This window comes from Dasypus novemcinctus, chromosome 10 (genome assembly GCF_030445035.2).
Source record: "Dasypus novemcinctus isolate mDasNov1 chromosome 10, mDasNov1.1.hap2, whole genome shotgun sequence".
Classification (NCBI taxonomy): Eukaryota; Metazoa; Chordata; class Mammalia; order Cingulata; family Dasypodidae; genus Dasypus; species Dasypus novemcinctus.
In genome coordinates, this window is record NC_080682.1 from 106,566,904 (window position 1) to 106,584,879 (window position 17,976).

At 38.8% G+C, this 17,976-nt stretch overlaps 1 non-coding gene across 1 annotated transcript; it reads right to left on the reverse strand.

Moving 5' to 3' along the window:
* Positions 1-14,083: 14,083 nt before the first annotated feature.
* Positions 14,084-14,190, reverse strand: LOC111761708 (U6 spliceosomal RNA). Its single transcript, XR_002794985.2, has one exon. It is a non-coding gene; the product is annotated as a U6 spliceosomal RNA (small nuclear RNA).
* Between the last annotated feature and the right edge of the window lie 3,786 nt (positions 14,191-17,976).

Consider the following 17,976-nt stretch of genomic DNA (forward strand, 5'->3'; position numbering starts at 1 on the left):
ATGATGCGCGCAAGGAGTGCCATGCCACACAGGGGTGCCCTCCACATAGGGGAGCCCCACACGCAAGGAGTGCACCCCATAAGGAGAGCCGCCCAGTGTGAAAGTGCAGCCTGCCTAGGAATGGCGCCGCACACATGGAGAGTTGACACAGCAAGATGACGCAACAAAAAAAGAAACACAGATTCCCATGCCACTGACAACAACAGAAGCGGACAAAAAGAAGAACATGCAGCAAATGGACACAGAGAACAGACAATGGGGGGGTGTGGAAGGGGAGAGAAAAAAAAATCTTAAAAAAAAAAGTCAATTCTACTGAAATTTATATATAGATTCAGTGCAATCCTGATAAAAAATTCCACTGGTATTAAAAAAAAAAATTGAAAACACAATCATCCAATTTTTTTGGAAGTATAAGGGGTCCTGAATAGCCAGAAACATCATAAAAAGAAAGAGTGAACCCTCATCTCCAGACTTTATGCCAGCATAGTACTGGCATAAAGACAGACACATAGGCCAATAGAACCAAACTGATGGTTCAGAAACAGACCCTCGTATGTAAGGTCAAGTGATTTTTGACTAGCCTGTCAAACTTACACAGCTCTGGCAGAACAGTTCATTCAATAAAAAGTGCTGTAAGAATTGGATATCCATAGCTGAAAGAAGGAAAGAGGACCCCTATCTCACACCTTATCCAAAAATTAACTCAAAATGGATCAAAAATCTAAAAAATAAAAGTAAGAACCATAAATCTTCTCAAAGAAATTGTAGGAAAACATGTTCAAGACCTGGTGGTAGGTGGTGGATTCTTAAGGAGATAAGAGGTGGACTGGGATGGACTACTGATGTTTAATGTATTAGAAGTTTTCATTAGCTTTACTATAAAAGTGTGAAAATGTATAGAATGGATGGTAACAATTAGTGATTAACAGTTTATAAATGGGGATGTGGCTGAAAATGGTAGTCTAGGTGTGTAAATGCCAAATGACAATGCTAGAGAATAACCTAGGAACTGAATAGCGCAATAAACCAAGAGGTGGATGAGAATTGTGTTTGATGGTACAGATGCAAGAGCGTCCTTTGTGAGCTAGAGCAAATGTACATCACTACTGCAGGGTGTTGGGAATGTGAAGAAGCATAGCTGGAGTGACCAATGGACTATAGTTAGCAGTAATAATATAATATTCTTGCATCTATGTGAAAGATGTACTGTGTTGATACTGAGGCAGTATGGAAAATGTGAGCTAAATGTATACTATGGACATGGTAATAATCAGATGATATTATCTTATCTATAGCAAATGTACCACCACAGTGTGGTGTGTTGATGGAGGGGTGTTGTTTGGGAAGTCTGCACATGTACATGATTGTTTTATAAGTTTACAAATTCTGTCATAAAAAATATATTTTAAAAATAATAGTAGGATGGGTTGGGGGAAAAATGCACCAAATATAAGATAAGGTCTATGATTAGTAGTAAGATTTTGACAAAATTCTTTCATAATTTGTGACATATGTCTCACAACAATGCAAGGTGTTGGTGGAGGGTTGATGTAGGGGACCCCTGTATGTTGTTATACATGTCTGCTTTGTAAATTCACATCTTTTACTATACACTTATTATTGTATATATTTTCATATATAAATGATATAAAGATAATAGAGTTGGTTAGGGGAAAAATATTTTGGTTAGGAGTAATGTTCTGTCAAAGCTCTTTAATCATTAGTTAAAAAGGTTTAACAACAATGCAAGTTATTGGTGGTAGGGTGATTTACGAGAGTCCTGTGTGATGTTATATGTTTGTTTTGTAAGTTCACAACTATTATTATACATTTATTATTTATGTTTATGTATGAGTGATATACTTCAATAAGTTAATTATTAAAAAAGAAAAAAAAAACCCTGAACAAACAAAAAACAGATTGAGGGAGCAGATGTGGCTCAAGCAGATGAGCACCCACCTCCCTGGTTTCAGTTCCCCGTGCCTCCTAAAGAAGGAAAAAAAAGTTCAAAATAGACAACAAGCAGACAACAAACAAAAAGCAATGAGCAAACAGATGAGGGAGCCATCTCGGGGAGAAAAAAAACACAAAAAACAAATTGAGCCAGTTTCCTCCTTTCTTTAATTAATCAAGCTGAAAGAGTGTTTAAACCACAAAAATTGTAGTTCACTTGTTAATACTTGTTCAAGATGAAATTACGTGGTCATAACAAGTCACCTGGGGATAGCTCAAATTTTGTATCTAGCCTTGCTATGCTAGTCTTTCTTTGCACCTCTTTCAGTTACCATGACAACAGAACAAAAGATTGTTTTGATTGCTGGACTGCGAGCATGAGAAAGAGTTGGGACAGTTGTAGAAACCTGGAGCGGCTGTGTTGACTGAGGTCAGGGTACAAAGACAGCTAGGACCTATGTGGATGAGTATTTTATGTTATTTTGGAGGAAAGACAGGCCTGATGATGAGTAATATGACACTGCAGAGCCCATGAGTAAGACATGGACTCTTCCCTGGAGAACCTAAGGTCCAGTGAGACAGAAAAGTTTTGTGTAGGTGTGGTGTCTCCCCTCTCGCCTACCACAGATTATGTGTCCAGACTATGAATACTCAATTCTCCTCAATCCATGTCAGGCAAGGCCAGAAACCCACCCCTCTCCCTATTATCAGGGTGTTGTGAGTAGAAGAACACAGCCTTTGATTCTGTCTTGCTAAAGTGTTCTCAGGGGAAGGGACATGGTGGCAGAGTAGCAGCTGACCTTCTTGACAGGTTGTATCTGAATAAAGTATAGAAGCTGTCAGAATCCCCAACTAATGGGGTATTGGGGTTCATCTTATCCTTTAGCAACCCTGCAGTTTTATTGACAGCTGAGGAACTGAAACTAACTCAGAAAAGTGATGTTGTTGCCCAAGTTGGAACTGGCCTAAATTTGGAACACATAGGTAGAGAATGGTCCTTCACACAAGATTCCCTTTTTAGCATTCAGACTGTCCAGTTCTGCCCTAGGCTCAGCCACCTCTTGGATTCCAGCTACCCTAGGTGCCATTTCAGAATTGATGCTAGTTTCCACCCATCACAGATGCAGAACCACACAATCATGTTAATTTTTATCTGTTTCAAGACTGTTTCCAAATAGGGGTAGAGCAATGTACTTGTCCCCAAAATAAGAAATGGAAAATTTTAGTTCTTAAAATTGATGATGACTCATTTGGCCCTCATGAACTATTTCCTAATGAATCATTTACTTGAATTATGTCACTTATTTATTCTGTCTGCCTCTCTTTTTTGGTTACTTCCTTTATTTCCCTGGGCCTCTGTTGTTGAAAGGGAGTTTGATGATGTGCAATCATCAAAAAGTATATTCATTATACAGCTCTCACTACTATGTAATTCGAGCATTATAATGCTGATCTTTTATGTTTCTTTTCCACTTGTTCTCAATTTTTAAACCTGAATGTACTGCAGGCTCTCTTTACTACATGCTTAATTTACAAGTACACAAAAGAGGTGTCTTTTCTGACATGCTAAGACAAGGATATTGTATTTCATGTACAATACCATTTAGTTCAAAAAGACTGAATAAGTTCTATCTTGAAAGAGTTTTAGTTAATTAAATTTAGGATGCTGAAAAGCATAAACAGTAATTCTTTCACCCTTAATGTTTTTATGTAGCTATTAATTGGTTATATTTTCATTCTGTTTAAGGTCTTACCTGATACTTCATTTTCAAATAGTCAAACAAAACCAGGTATGTATCTTAGACTGCCTTTACTGTACTTTATCTTTTTTAGCTACATTATGACCTATTAAAAATGATTTTATGTTTTCTGACAATTTTGATGATTCACATTTATTGAAGTTAATATGTGGAGTATTTCTCATACTGGAGCAGCTACCCAGTCATTTGTTCTCTGTTCCCTAAGCCATCCACATTCCCTCAAACAGCTCCACTGCTTAGCATATTCCACATGCAGCCTTTTGACAAAAATGCATTCATTCATTTACTGGATGTACAGATTGTGGGAAATGTAAAAATAATGCTTTATTATATAGCATTTTAATTTAGAAATGACTTTTTTTTTGCAATGGGGAAGGGGTAGGAAGTAGTAAGGGAGGAGTTAAGAGTAATTATTTGAAATGAACCCTGAAGAAGATGGGCAGGATTTTGCCTATTGGAAGGGAAGAAATTTGTACATAAGAGACATGAAGTGATTAGAGTTTATCCTGGTCTTTCCCACCTTACTCTTCACTTCAAGCAAAACTTGGCCCTACTATGTCTGTTTTCTATCTGAATGAATAAGACCTTCATGAGGGCAGGATTTTTTTTGTGTACTTTGTGTACTCAACACTAACAATGCTTGCTGACACATAGTAGGTGCCCACTAAGAATGAATAATCAAATAAATGAAATTTTTTCTAAGATGTCATTTCCCCCTCAAACCTTGGTCAACACAATTTATTATCAAACTTTTTGAAAGTTTAATTTGTATTTTTAAAATTGTGAATTACACTGAACATGTCTTACAGCCATTTTAAAATTTGTTATTTTAACTTCCTATTAATTTCATTTCCCATTTTTCTATTTGTTGTTTATCTTTTGTTGATTTATAAGAGCTCTTATATATTAAGGAAATCAACTTTTTGTCCATCATATGTGTTGCAAATATTTTTTCCAGCTTGTCATTTCTCTTTTGACTTTTTTTTGGGTATTTACTGTGCATTACTTCTCAATTTTTATATACTCATCTATATAAATATTTTCTTGCATGTTTTCCTTTATTTCAGTTATACATATTTGATTATTTAGGAAAGAAAATATTAATTTATCTTTTTGTCACTAATTTGAAATGTCATCTTAGATTCTTAATTTCTATATGTATTTGGATCTATAGCTGTTCTCTCTTTTCCATCCCATTGATCTTTCTGTCCATTCATGTGTCTATATCAATGTTTAGAATACTGTAGCTTTATAACATGCTTTATTATGTGTGTGTGTGAGGGGGGGGCTTCTGTGTAATTTTATCTCATTTATAGATTTTTGTAAACACCACCACATGCAAGATATAGATATGTTCCATCACCACAAAGGAACTCCCTGGTGCTTACCCCTTTATATTCACACCTTCACCCCATTTCTGTTCCAATAACCACTGGTTTATTCTCCATGTCTGTAGTTTTATCACTTCAGGAATGTTTTTCAATGGAGTAATACAGAAAGTAACCTTTCGACATAGATTTTTTTCATTAAGCATAATGCCCTTGACATCCATCTAAGTTGCTGCATGTCTTGGTAGTTCCTTATTTGGTAGTTCCTTATTATTGCCGAGTAGTATTGCATTGTATGGATATATACCAGAGTTTGCTTAGCCATTCGTCTACTGAAGGACATTTGGGTTGTTTTCAGGTTTTTGCTATTACAAATAAAGCTGTTTATCCTAAATACAAATATTGGATTAGATATAATTCTTTGTTTATGACACATTGTCATCATTGGTCGCTGCAGCACCCTATTATTCATTTATTTTTCATTTGTTTATCCGCACAAATAAATGAACACCCTTGCATTCATAACTTAAACTAGAATATTATAAATAACATATCTATGTTCTCCACCCCTACCTCATTCCCTTGCCTCCCCCTCAAAGACACCTACCCTCTTAAATTTTGTTTTTATCATCCCTTTTGGGAAGGGGGTGTTTTATCACATACCTTATTAGTTATACTTGTTTTGTATTTTTATAAAAATTTGAACTATCTGTTATCTTCAGGGGTTTGCTATGTTACTAAAATTTTGTGACATGTGACTTTATTGCTATATGACATTCCATTGTATGAACATGAAAATTTAGATTGCTTTCAGTTTTTGCTATTTTGATGAATGTTGTTAGGGATATTCTTTGTTTCCTGGTATAGATACACTAAGGTTTCTTTTGGATGTATACCTAGGAGTGGAATTGTTGTATCTCCTCAGTATGCAAATATTCAACTTCAGAGATAATGCCACATACTTTATCAAAGTAGTTGTATCAATTTACTCTCCCCTGGCAATGTATAAGAGATTTTTTTTTATCCTTATCTTCTTTAATAGTTGGTTTCATCAGACGCCTTAATTTTTACCATTTGAAAAAGTAAAAAATGGGATATCCTTTACATCTTGATTTGCATTTTCCTGGTTCCTAATGACTACATTGCCTTTTCATGTGTTTATTAGCCTGTGTTTCTTCTGCAAAATGTGTGATTGTGGTTTTGTACCTTTTTTCTATTGTATTATCTTCCTTATATGTAGGAATTCTTTATATATTCTTGACATTTGCAAGATCTGGCTTGTCTTTTTACTTATTTTAATGTAGTATCTTGGTAATTAACAGCTATAGAATATACCATAGTTTCTTTAACCACTCCCCTATTGGACATTTTGACCGTTTCCAATATTTTACTGTTATAAAAATGTGGTCCTAGATATTCTTGTAACTGTATCTTTGTGAGTATGTGAAAGTATCTGTGGGAAAAATTCCTAGTAGAATTAATGCTGACAAGAAGTATATGCATTTAAAATTTTTACAGATATTACCAACTGCTCTGTAAACACATTGTACTTTTTTTTTTTTTAGGTACTGGGGCCGGGGATTAAACCCAAGACCTCATCTGTGGGAAACTGGCACTCAACCATTGAGCCACATTGGCCCTCTGAGTAGGTTTTTTAGTCTGTATGCTTGTTGTTTTTTTTGTCTTTAAGAGGCATCAGGAACCAAACCTGGGACCTCCCATGTGGGAAGCAGGCACTCAACTGCTTGAGCCACACCCGCTGCTCAGCACTGTACTTTTTAACTTATTTTCCTTTTAACGTTAGAGTGCCTGTTATGCTACGTTCTTTCCAACACTGAAAACTTGTAGTATTGGTTTGCATTTCTCTTATAATCAGTGATGATGAGTGACTTTTCATGTTTAAAAACCATTTGACATAATGTTTTTGTAACATTATGACAAAAAATTATATATGAGGCTCTCGAGTGGATGTAGCTTAAGTGGTTAAGCGCCTGCTTCCCATCTGCGAGGTCCTGGGTTTGATCTCCCGTACATCCTGAAAAGAAAATAAACAAATGAATAAACCAACTCTCCTTGGGAAGCAGATGTAGCTCAGTAGTTGAATGCCTGCTTCCCGTGTACAAGGTCCTGGATTCAATCCCTGGTATCTCCTAAAAAATAGAAAAGTGGTATATGAGAAAGATGAATAATATTTGAAGAAGTATGCTTGTCTTTTAGCTGCAGGTTAAATATGTAAACTTTGAGTAAATCCTGGTTTATTACTAGTTGTAATGCAGGAGGTCAAGCTCAGGGAGGTTTACCAAATGTTTTTTTTTTTTTTTAAAAAAAGATTTATTTATTTATTTAATCCCGCCACCCCCCCCCCCAGTTGTCTGTTCTCTGTGTATTTGCTGCGTCTTGTTTCTTTGTCTGCTTCTGTTGTAGTCAGAGGCATGATAAGTGTTGGCAGCGCCATCAAATGTTTTGATATTCCAAAGAAACCACACAGGAGGCCAGCAGGAGTAGACACGCCATTAATACTTACAGGACTGGTGGCGGCCGGCCAGGAGGTACTGCACCGTCCCTTGGGGGTTACAGGTTTATATAGAGAATTGAATAGAGGGAATAGCACATTTTTGTGGTGTGGGTCATGGGTGCAATGTGAGCAGGTACAGTTAAAAAGCTCAACTATAGTCTATATGCATAATATGGTTAGACTTCTTGTTCCCCATCTTATGGTTGTTCCTGCTGCAATCAGCCCACAGTAGGTTGGCTCAATGGGAAGGCAATGCAGAACTTTACAAAATAAAGGGATACAGAGAGAGACACGAGAGGAGATAAAGATGGGACCAGGGGACTCACAGCTTCTGGAACTGAGAACCTCAACCCTAGTTTTCCCTCGCATTTATTGGGAAACTACCCAGCAGCTGTTTGCTATCTGAACTGCAACATCATTTACAACAACAGGGAACAACTGCAACATCTACAATAGAACAGGTGTAACATTTACAATAAGAAACAGGTGAGTCAGTTTCCCACAACATTTCCCCCTTTTTGTTTTTGTAAAGTCTACACAAATGACGTTTCACTATTAACAAAGCTTCCTGCATGCTATTTTCACCTTTAGGTTTGAACAATACTTTTTCTTTCTTTTTCCCCCAATATATTCAGTCCCAGGATTGTTCAAACTTAAAATAAGAGATTTACATCAAGACGCATTTATATATAACTTTACTCTTCATCAAATCACTTAGGTATACTATATGTTTCATTATTAAAGTTCTGATTAGTATTCAAGCATTTTATACATAATCCATAACTACCATAGATTATACAACAAACAATAAGACTTCCAACCAGCAGGCATTTAATGGCTAAACTTTCATTTCTCATAGGCTTAAAATTTCCTACCAGCAAGGCTATATAAGCTAGTACTTGATGAAAAAATGACCTCATTTTCCCCAATTTGCATACTTTGAGGCATAGGCAATGACAAATTCTTACTTCCTCATTTTGGGCTGTGGGGCAGCTGGAAGTTTATCACATAATTTCAATGCCTTCCTTGGTCCTGTTCTTAGCCTCTTCATTGGACCTGGGGCCACAACTCAGTGCTGAATTTAAACTTAGTCCATCATCGTGAGGACTCATTTTTCAGGCAGAAAACAATACCTGGCTTGTTCTAGGAGTCCCGATGCAGGGTCTGTAGCAGTGAAAGCATATTTTGCCCCTTCCAGGAACAGGAGGGTGCTGATGTCACAGTCATTGACGTGAGCATTAAGGCCACAAGCTGTTGGTGAATAGCAGGCAGCAGGAACTGCTGCACTAGGCACCCCAAGGTCTGGTACTCACGATGTTCACTTTTCCGGTGAAGCCACTCTGCTTCCTCTCAGGTCCCAATTTCATGGCTCTGGATCTTCATGAGGCATCTGCTTCAACAGTGCTGAGAGGGATGTTAGAGGAGTGGGCAGGGACATGACAGACAGCTGTCATTGCTGGCAGGTGTCCCAAATGTTCTTCCACAGAATCTCTCCCCCATGGAGAGTGATTCACAACAGCCCATTGTTTGTCTTGTTTTTAGTGTTTGCAATCCACCCCTGGATAGGGATGGCAGTCTCCTGAGTAACCAGACACTATTGGGTTAAGCCTTTCACTTTCAGCAGGGCTTCCTATGCTGCACACAATTACTTTATATTGTCCTTATAGCCCCTTCCCACAATTGTGACTAAAACCTGAGGGGTACTCAATTAGAATATTGCCTTTGCCATAATTCCACCCAAAGCCAGTATTGGTACTGGCCACATCCAATTCACAGGCTAAGTCAATATCCACCTTCTCCCCTCCATCTTTTTTTTTTTTTTTAAAGCAGCCTGCTGGAGGTCCTCCTACTCCCATGAAGGACCTTTTCCAATTAACACATCTCAGTGAGGGATGAAAGATTTTTAGTATTCCAGCAATATTAAAAATTCTTTTAACATGAGAAAATGTTGTGCTTTATCAATTACAGCAGAGAGTATAGTTTTGTCTTACCCAACCAAACAACATTTAAGAATTTGATAGAGTAGCAGGGACCTTATAGTTTTTCCCCAATTGTTGGCCTATTCCAGGCCCTTAAGATACCATTGTCTCTGATGTTTCTTAGTAGGGTCACTGCCACAGGTTTCTTCTATGCAGCAGGATTCATTGCCATCAGGCCAGGGCAGAAAGCTTTAAAGAACTGCAAAAGTCCATTGTTGTTTTCAGTTTTTGCAATTTTTATATCCATTCAGGTTTGTTTTACTTTTACAAAACACATTATCTCACTGAATGCTACCACAATACTTTTACAGCTTGCTATATGCATACTAGTTCTGTTCTGCATATCTCCATTTTCTGATTTTACAAAACTAACCATTTTATTTTAGGACAAAATATACCTTGTTAAATTTCAGTTAGCATTCCCACAAACTTTTTACCTTTTTCAATATTTACTTAACTTTTACATCTTTCATTTTATCCTAAGAAAAATAAATTATTCATTTCAATTTAAGCAAGAACTATTTTTTTATGAAGAGATTTATAGTAATTCTATTAATCAACACTACTATAGAGATCTCATTAACATTTCAAACTTAATAATATAAGTGCTTACTTAATTTTTTTGGCCATTTGACTAGAGCTCTTTCAGAAGTTTTTATTTATTTATACTATCCGGAGGTATTAAAATATACATTGACATTGAACAAACAGACAAACACAATAACAATTACAACACACCAACAGAAACAAAGTTTACAATTTGACTCATAATTCTTACTTTTCTGGTATTTTTTTTTAAGCTCTCCATCATTTCACATCTTAGGTTTTATTGCTTTTAGGATTTCTTCTGAAATCATGTTGCCTGCAACATGAAAGCTTGTTCTTGGAAACAGTTATTAGTAATCATCAAACAGTTAGGATAACCTGAACAGCATAAATACACTTAAGCTCTTATTCAGCAGTTTAGACAGACAGTTAACACACATTTTTTGGATTACTACTCTTTAAGACTACACTAAGACTTGAAGTTCAGGAGTAAGCTATTGATTCAAAACCAAAAATTCCTTTTAACACCTTGATAAAAATTTTGTACTAATTTTTATTAATTTGGCTAAATAGGCCCCATCAGAATTAGCATGAAAACAAAACAATCTCTCCTTGATAGTCACAATCAGTTATTCCTGTATGCACTCTAACTCCCTGTTACGTAAGACTGCTTCTCTTGGAAGTCCAACCATACCAATTGGTAAAGGTCCCTTTATTTCCATTAAATGGACGGGGGTGTCTCCTGGAAGCAAAATAACAGGTTCTGCCAAAGGGATATCTACGGCTGTGCTTCCTGCTGTGGCAGGGGATAAGTCCAGGGCACTGCGGAGAATTGGGGAGTGCTCTGATTGCTCTGCTGAACCAGGAGCTCCCTTTTTGAGCAGGGCCTGTAGCGCCTGGTTGGAAGTTTCCCGACAAGGGGGTGCCATTCTTATGATAATTAGAACGACATAGGCTAGACCAATGATTTCCTTTACCACAGCGTAGACACAGCTCAGGTTGTTTCAGAGCAGAAATATTCTGTCCAAGCAGCATTTTTTTTTTCATTTGATTTTTTATTTTATTTTTTATTTTTATTCATTTTTTAAAAAATATTACATTCAAAAAATATGAAGTCCCATTCAACCCCACCACCCCCACCCCCCACTCCCCCAAAGCAACACTCTCTCCCATCATCATGATACATCCATTGCATTTGGTAAGTACATCTCTGGGCATCGCAAGCAGCATTGGTTTTCCCTCAGACCTTTTCCGACAATCTTTTCTCACGTGACCAATTTTCCCGCAATTAAAACATCTTCCAGAGAACCTCTTACTGATTTTCATCCCTGCCATAGCCTGAGCCATCATTGTAGCGCGGTGGCCCTCTGTCCCTACATTCTGGCTCTATTTAATATATCCATTCAAATCCACTTTACCTTTCATAATCCCAATAGCTTTCTGACAATCCTGATTGGCATTTTCGTAAGCCATTAGCTGCAAAATAGTATCAGCAGCTTCTAAATTATTGACCTGTTTTTTGATAGCCTCTTGTAACTGAGCAATAAAGTCAGGGTAAGATTTTTTAGGTCCTTGTAATATTTTTTAAAATGACACCAGAGGCTGGCCTTTAGCCTTAATTTTTTCTCATGCCCTTAAGTAACAGCAACAAACCTGTGCAATGGCTTGATGATTCATTGTTAATTGCCAATCTACTCCTGCCCAATTCCCCACCCCCACTAACTCATCCAAGGAAATGGGGATATTATGGGTTCTATTATGAGCAGCCTGAGTCTCTGCATGGTCTGTCCACCAGGTTTTGAATTGTAAAAACTCTCCAGACCCCAGGGTGATGGGTGCTAACACCAACCAGTCAGCTGGGATCAGCCTAGAGCCTTCAGTAAGACCCTGCACTGCACCATAGGCAAAAGGAGAATTTGGACCATATTGTTGCACTGCTGCTTTTAATTCTTTGAAAATTTTAAATGGGAAGGGTTCATGAGTGAATTCATAGCCTCCATTCGGGCTTTGAGGATCAACTCCAGGAGCTGCTCTTTCTCGTATGGTGAGAGGAAAGGCCATTTGAAGTGCTGCCAAGTTACCCTCCCTTCTAGCCTGTAAAATGCCTTGTTGTAAAGCTGCAACTTTGGCTGAGCATCTCTGGGTATAGGAGGGGGAGGAGGTATTGGTGGAGGGAAAAGTGACTTTCTAAAGTCAGTTAATGAAGGAGCTGAAGGCAAAACAACTTTAGATTTAGTATCATCAAAAAATTCAGTAGGAGGGAAGTGGACTTGGCCCAGTGGTTAGGGCATCTGTCTACCACATGGGAGGTCCGCGGTCAAACCCCGGGCCTCCTTGACCCATATGGAGCTGGCCCATGGGCAGTGCTGATGTACGCAAGGAGTGCCCTGCCACGCAGGGGTGTCCCTGCGTAGGGGAGCCCCCCACGTGCAAGGAGTATGCCCTGTAAGGAGAGCCGCACAGCGTGAAAGAAAATTCAGCCTGCCCAGGAATGGCGCCACACACATGGAGAGCTGACATAACAAGATGACGCAACGAAAAGAAGCACAGATTCCCATGCCGCTGACAACAACAGAAGTGGACCAAGAAGAACACGCAGCAAATAGACACAGAGAACAGACAACTGGGGCGGGATGAGGGGAAGGGGAGAGAAATAAATAAAATAAAATAAAATAAAATAAAATAAAATAAATCTTTAAAAAAATTCAGTAGGAGAAACTTCCTCACATCCTCTATTTTCATTTTTTTCTTCCTCATCTTCTGTTTGTAAGGGTTCTAAAATAGATTTAACAATAGTCAAAGTGGTTTCGATAATCTTTAAGAGTTCCAAAATATGAGGTTCACTGCCCTTGGCTCCTCCTGCTTTAAGGAGCTCTTTTAGGAGACAGACATTTGGGTGATATTTTGTTGAACTATCTCCATTTCCCACCGTAACCCTGCTAAAATACCCGAGAGCGTCCTTACTCACCGAGGACTTGTAAGGCCTTCCAAACCACTCGGGGCTCTGCACCATAAGAACACCTTTAGTTTCCCTTAAAACCGATTCTTCTTCCCCTCGAGCCCCATGTTGGGCACCACTTGCTGCAATCAGCTCACAATAGGTTGGCTCAAAGGGAAGGCAACACAGAACTTTACAAAATAAAGGTACAGAGAAAGAGACACTCAAGAGAGGAGATCAAGATGGGACCAGGGAACTCACAGTTTCTGCAACTGAGAACCTCAACCCTAGTTTTCCCATCGCATTTATTGGTAAACTACCCAGCAGCTGTTTGCTATCTGAACTGCAATATCATTTACAACAACAGGGAACAACTGCAACATCTACAATAGAACAAGTGTAACATTTACAATAAGAAACAGGTAAATCAGTTTCCCACAACACGTTCCACCCAAGAGGGTTGGGTAACTGGCTAGTTCAACCTTACCCTTCCCAGCAATCTATACAAATAACTAGTGGGAGGGGGAGGTGGGCATTCATCTTCCTGCACTTGTTTTTCATTTTGGGCCTATAAATTTTAAAGATGGAAGATGGTGAGTATGGCACTTTGAGATTATTTTATGAATCCCCAAAAGAAAAAGATATGTTTGTAAACTAATCTATTCCTCTGGGTGTGAACACTTTGTATTAAATTCAACAAGGGGCTTCTGATTAAACTTACTTGATAAATCAATTTAGGGCTCTTTTTTAGATTTATTTTATTTATATATTTATCCCTACCCCTTGTTGTTTGCACTTGCTGTCTGTTCATCTTCCTTGTTTCTTTAGGAGGAACTGGAAACTGAACCCGGGATCTCTGATATGGGAGGGAGGCGCCTAATCACTTGAGCCACCTCTGTTCCCTGCTTTGTTGTCTCTCTCATTATGTTTTTTCTTCTTATCTCTTATTGCATCAGCTCACTGTCTTGTTGGTCTTCTTTTTAGGAGGCACTGGAAACCTCCATTCCCTGCTTTGTTGTTTCTCCCATTGTGCCTTTTTTCTTGTGTCTCTCTTTTTTTTAAAATAAAATATGGAATGCTTCACATATTTACATGTCATTCTTGTTCAGGGGCTGTGCTAATCTTCTCTGTATCATTCTAATTTTAGTATATGTGCTGCCATAACAAGCACCTTCTTGTGTCTCTTGTTGCATCAACTTGCTGTGCCTGCCCATTGCACCAACTCACTGTCTTCTTTAAGAAGCACCAGGAACTGAACCTGGGGCCTCATGTATGTTAGGTGGGAACCCAATTGCTTGACCACATCTGCTTTTTTTTACTTTTAAGATTTATTTTATTTATTCATCCCTCCCCACCTCATTGCTTGTGATTGCTGCTTGCTTTCTGTGTCCATTTGCTGTGTGCTCTCTGTGTCTGCTTGTCTTCTCTTTAGGAGGCACCAGGAACTGAACCCGGGACCTCCCATGTGGCAGAGAGGCACTCAATCACCTGAGCCGCCTCAGCTCCCTGGTTAGTGTCTCTCATTGTTTTTCCTCTTTGTGTCTCTTTTGTTACATCACCCTGTTGTGTCAGCTCACCATGCCTGCCCACCACACCAGGTTGCCTTCTCCAGAAGGTACCAGGAACCGAACCTGGGACCTCCCATGTGGTAGGCAGAAGCCCAATTGCTTGAGCCACGTCTGCTTCCCCCATTTAGGGCTTCTGATTGTGTTACATTAGTAAGGCATAACTCAGGTTGATCCCCACCCCCTTGATGAGCTGATATAAATGGACACTCACTCAAGAAGACAGACAGGAAGAGAGAGAGCTCTGTCATTTTTGATCCTGGGGCCCTGGGGAGAGACGAGCAATTTGCCTGATAGTTTACAGCTGAACTTGGGAAGAGAACCGAGACTGATATAGAAAGCCTGGAAAGAAACGAGCCCTATGCCAGAAGAGAGAGGAAACCTGAGAGATAAGCCCTGTGCCAGCCTGCAGCTGAGAGGAAGCCCAGAGGGGGAGGCTGAGTGAACCCTTGCAGAGATCAGCGACCATTCTTCTTCAATGCATGGCGCCTGACTTTGGTGAGAAAGCAATTTTGAGTTGGACTCTTTCGGGCCTTGTAACCGTAAGCTTTTACCCCAAATAAATACCCTCTATAAAAGCCAACAGATTTCTGGTACTTTGCATTGGCACCCCTTTAGCTGACTAATACTGTGATTGTAGATAAATAATTGGCTTTGGGGCAAATGCAAACATATTATGCAGATAATTATAAACAGGCTTTTGAACAGCGCCCCCCCCCCATATCAAATATATCATGTTTGTTATAGTGTAGCAGGTAGAATAATAGCTCACCCAACATGTCCATGCCCCAATTCCTTGACCTGTGAATATGTTACTTTACATGGCAAAAGAGATTCTGCTGTGTGATTAAGTGACACTTGAGATAGAGAGGTTATCCTGGTTTATTCGGATGGATCCAGTGTAATCACTTAAAAGTGGAAGAGGAGGGCAGAAAAAGTCAAATTTAGAGAAGGAACTGTGATTATGGAAGCAGGATCAGAGTGATGTGGCATGAGAAAGACTCCACCATGCTGGCTTTGAAAATGAAAGGAGACATGAGCCAAGGAATGAAGGCAACCTCTAGAAGCTGGTAAAGGTAAGGGTATGGATTCGCCCCAGAGCCTCCAGAAGGAACGCAGTCCTGCTAACACCTTGGTTTTGGCCCCTTGAAACCCATTTTGGGCTTCTGACCTCCAGAACTGTAAGATAGTAAATTGTGTTGTTTTAAGCCACTAAGTTGTACAATATGAAAGTAATACCTATAAAGAATAGACAATACAAGTAAAAAGAAGAAAATAAAAACTTTGCCTGTGCATGGGGACTTGCCATTCTTGGGCATACAGCTACCTTCAGACTTGCCTGCTGGAAACTTGTGGCCTTGTGAAGGGCCAGCACCAACTGCCAAGTGTGTGAAGCTATCTTGGACCATCCTAGCCCTGTTGATCCTCCAGATGAGGATGACTACAGCCACATGAGGGACCCCAGGGGAAACCAGCCTAAGAACCGCCCAGCTGAACCTAGCTCAAACTGCTGATCCACAGAATTGTGAGCAAACCAGATGACTATTGTTTTAAGCCAGTGTGTTTTGGGATGATTTGTTACAAAGCAATAGAAAAATGATATCATCTTTTTTCTAAAAAAAATTTCTTCTGAAGTTTTTCTTTCCATATTTGGACTTATGTTTTGAGTATGATAAAAGATAGAGATATGACTGTATAAACAAGGCTAGCCTGTTTTTTTTTAACACTATTTTTTGAATAATCTAACTTTATTTGAAATGCTACCTCTGTCATATACCTCGTTCCAGCATGTATGAATCTCTTTCTAGATTTCTCTTTTCTTCCATTGGTCTGTTTAGCTTTCTGTACCAATACTACAATGCTTTACTTATACATTTATTCAGTTTTAATATCTGATAGGAAGTTTACTTTAATTGCTATAACAGTTTGATATTATTGATGAATTCCAAAAAGAAATATTGGATTATGTTTGTAAACTGGTCTTTTCCTCTGGGCATATTAGATTATATTGGATTCAGAGGTTTACTTGATTAAATAATGGTCATTGCTTTGATTGGGCCACATCAGTAGGACGTTGCATCCCTGTCCCCTTGGTGGGTGGGATTCACAGATAAAAGACATGGCAAAGGATAATGTTGGCATTTTCATTATTGGAGATTTGATGTTGAAGTTTCGATGCTGGAGTTTTGAGGCTGGAGTCTTGAGCTGGAGCCCTGGGAAGTAAGCATACAGAGGAGCTTGATCATGAGGAAAGAGAGAAGGCCTAGGAAGACAGACAAGCTGTTCACCTAATAGTCTACAGCTGGCCTTGTGGCAAGAGGCAAGGTCTAGAGAGCCTCATAGTCTACAGCTGACCTTGTGGAAAAAATAGAGGAGCTGAGTTCAGAGAGAAATGAACCCAGGGAAGAAAGGAACCTAGGAAGCCTGAACCTGGCAGATTTCGCAACCATCTTGCTCTAAATCATGGCAATAGACTTTGTTGAGGGAAGTAACTTACACTTTATGGCCTAGTAACTGTAAGCTTCTATCCCAAATAAATATCCTTTATAAAAATCAACCAATTTCTGGTATTTTGCATCAGCACCCTTTGGCTGACTAATACAGTTGCCTACTGTTTTAGTTTCCTAGCCTGCTCAAAGAAGGTACCATGAAATGGGTTGGCTTAAACAATGGGAATTTATTAGATTAAGGTTTGAGACTAGGACAATGTCCAAGTCAAGGCATCAAAAGGTGATGACTGCTTCCTGAAGTCTGGCTGCCAGCAATCTTTGGCTCCTCTGCCATATGGCAAAGCACATGGTGGGATCTGCTGATCTCTCCCTTCTCTTCTGGGTTTCAAGGATTTCAGCTTCTTGCTTCCATGACTTTCTTCCTCTTGGTATGAATTTCATTCTCTTATAAAGGACTCCAGTAATAGGATTAAGACCCATCCTGAATAAGGTGGGTCACACCTTACCTGAAATAACCTCATCAAAAGATCCTACTTAAAATGGGTTTATACCCACAGGAATGAATTAACTTTAAAAACATGTTTTTCTGGGGTACATACAGCTTTAAACCACCACACCTACTTAATTGGCCTCCTCTTCTCCTTCCTTCTTGATTAACAGGACACCAGTTTTATTTAGGACAACAGTGCCTTCAGTTCCAGGCAATGGATCATGCTTGAACTAAGCCACAGGCGAGTAAACTATGGTCAACTCTGCCCTACTACCTGTTATGTGCAAAATGAACTAAGAGTGGTTTTTACATTTTTAAATGGTTTAAAAAATCAAGAGAAGAAAAATATTTTGTTATGTGAAAATTACATGAAATTCACATTTCAGTGTTCATAATACAGTTTTATTATTTATTAATGACAGCCATGTCATTAATGGCTTTTTATATGTTTG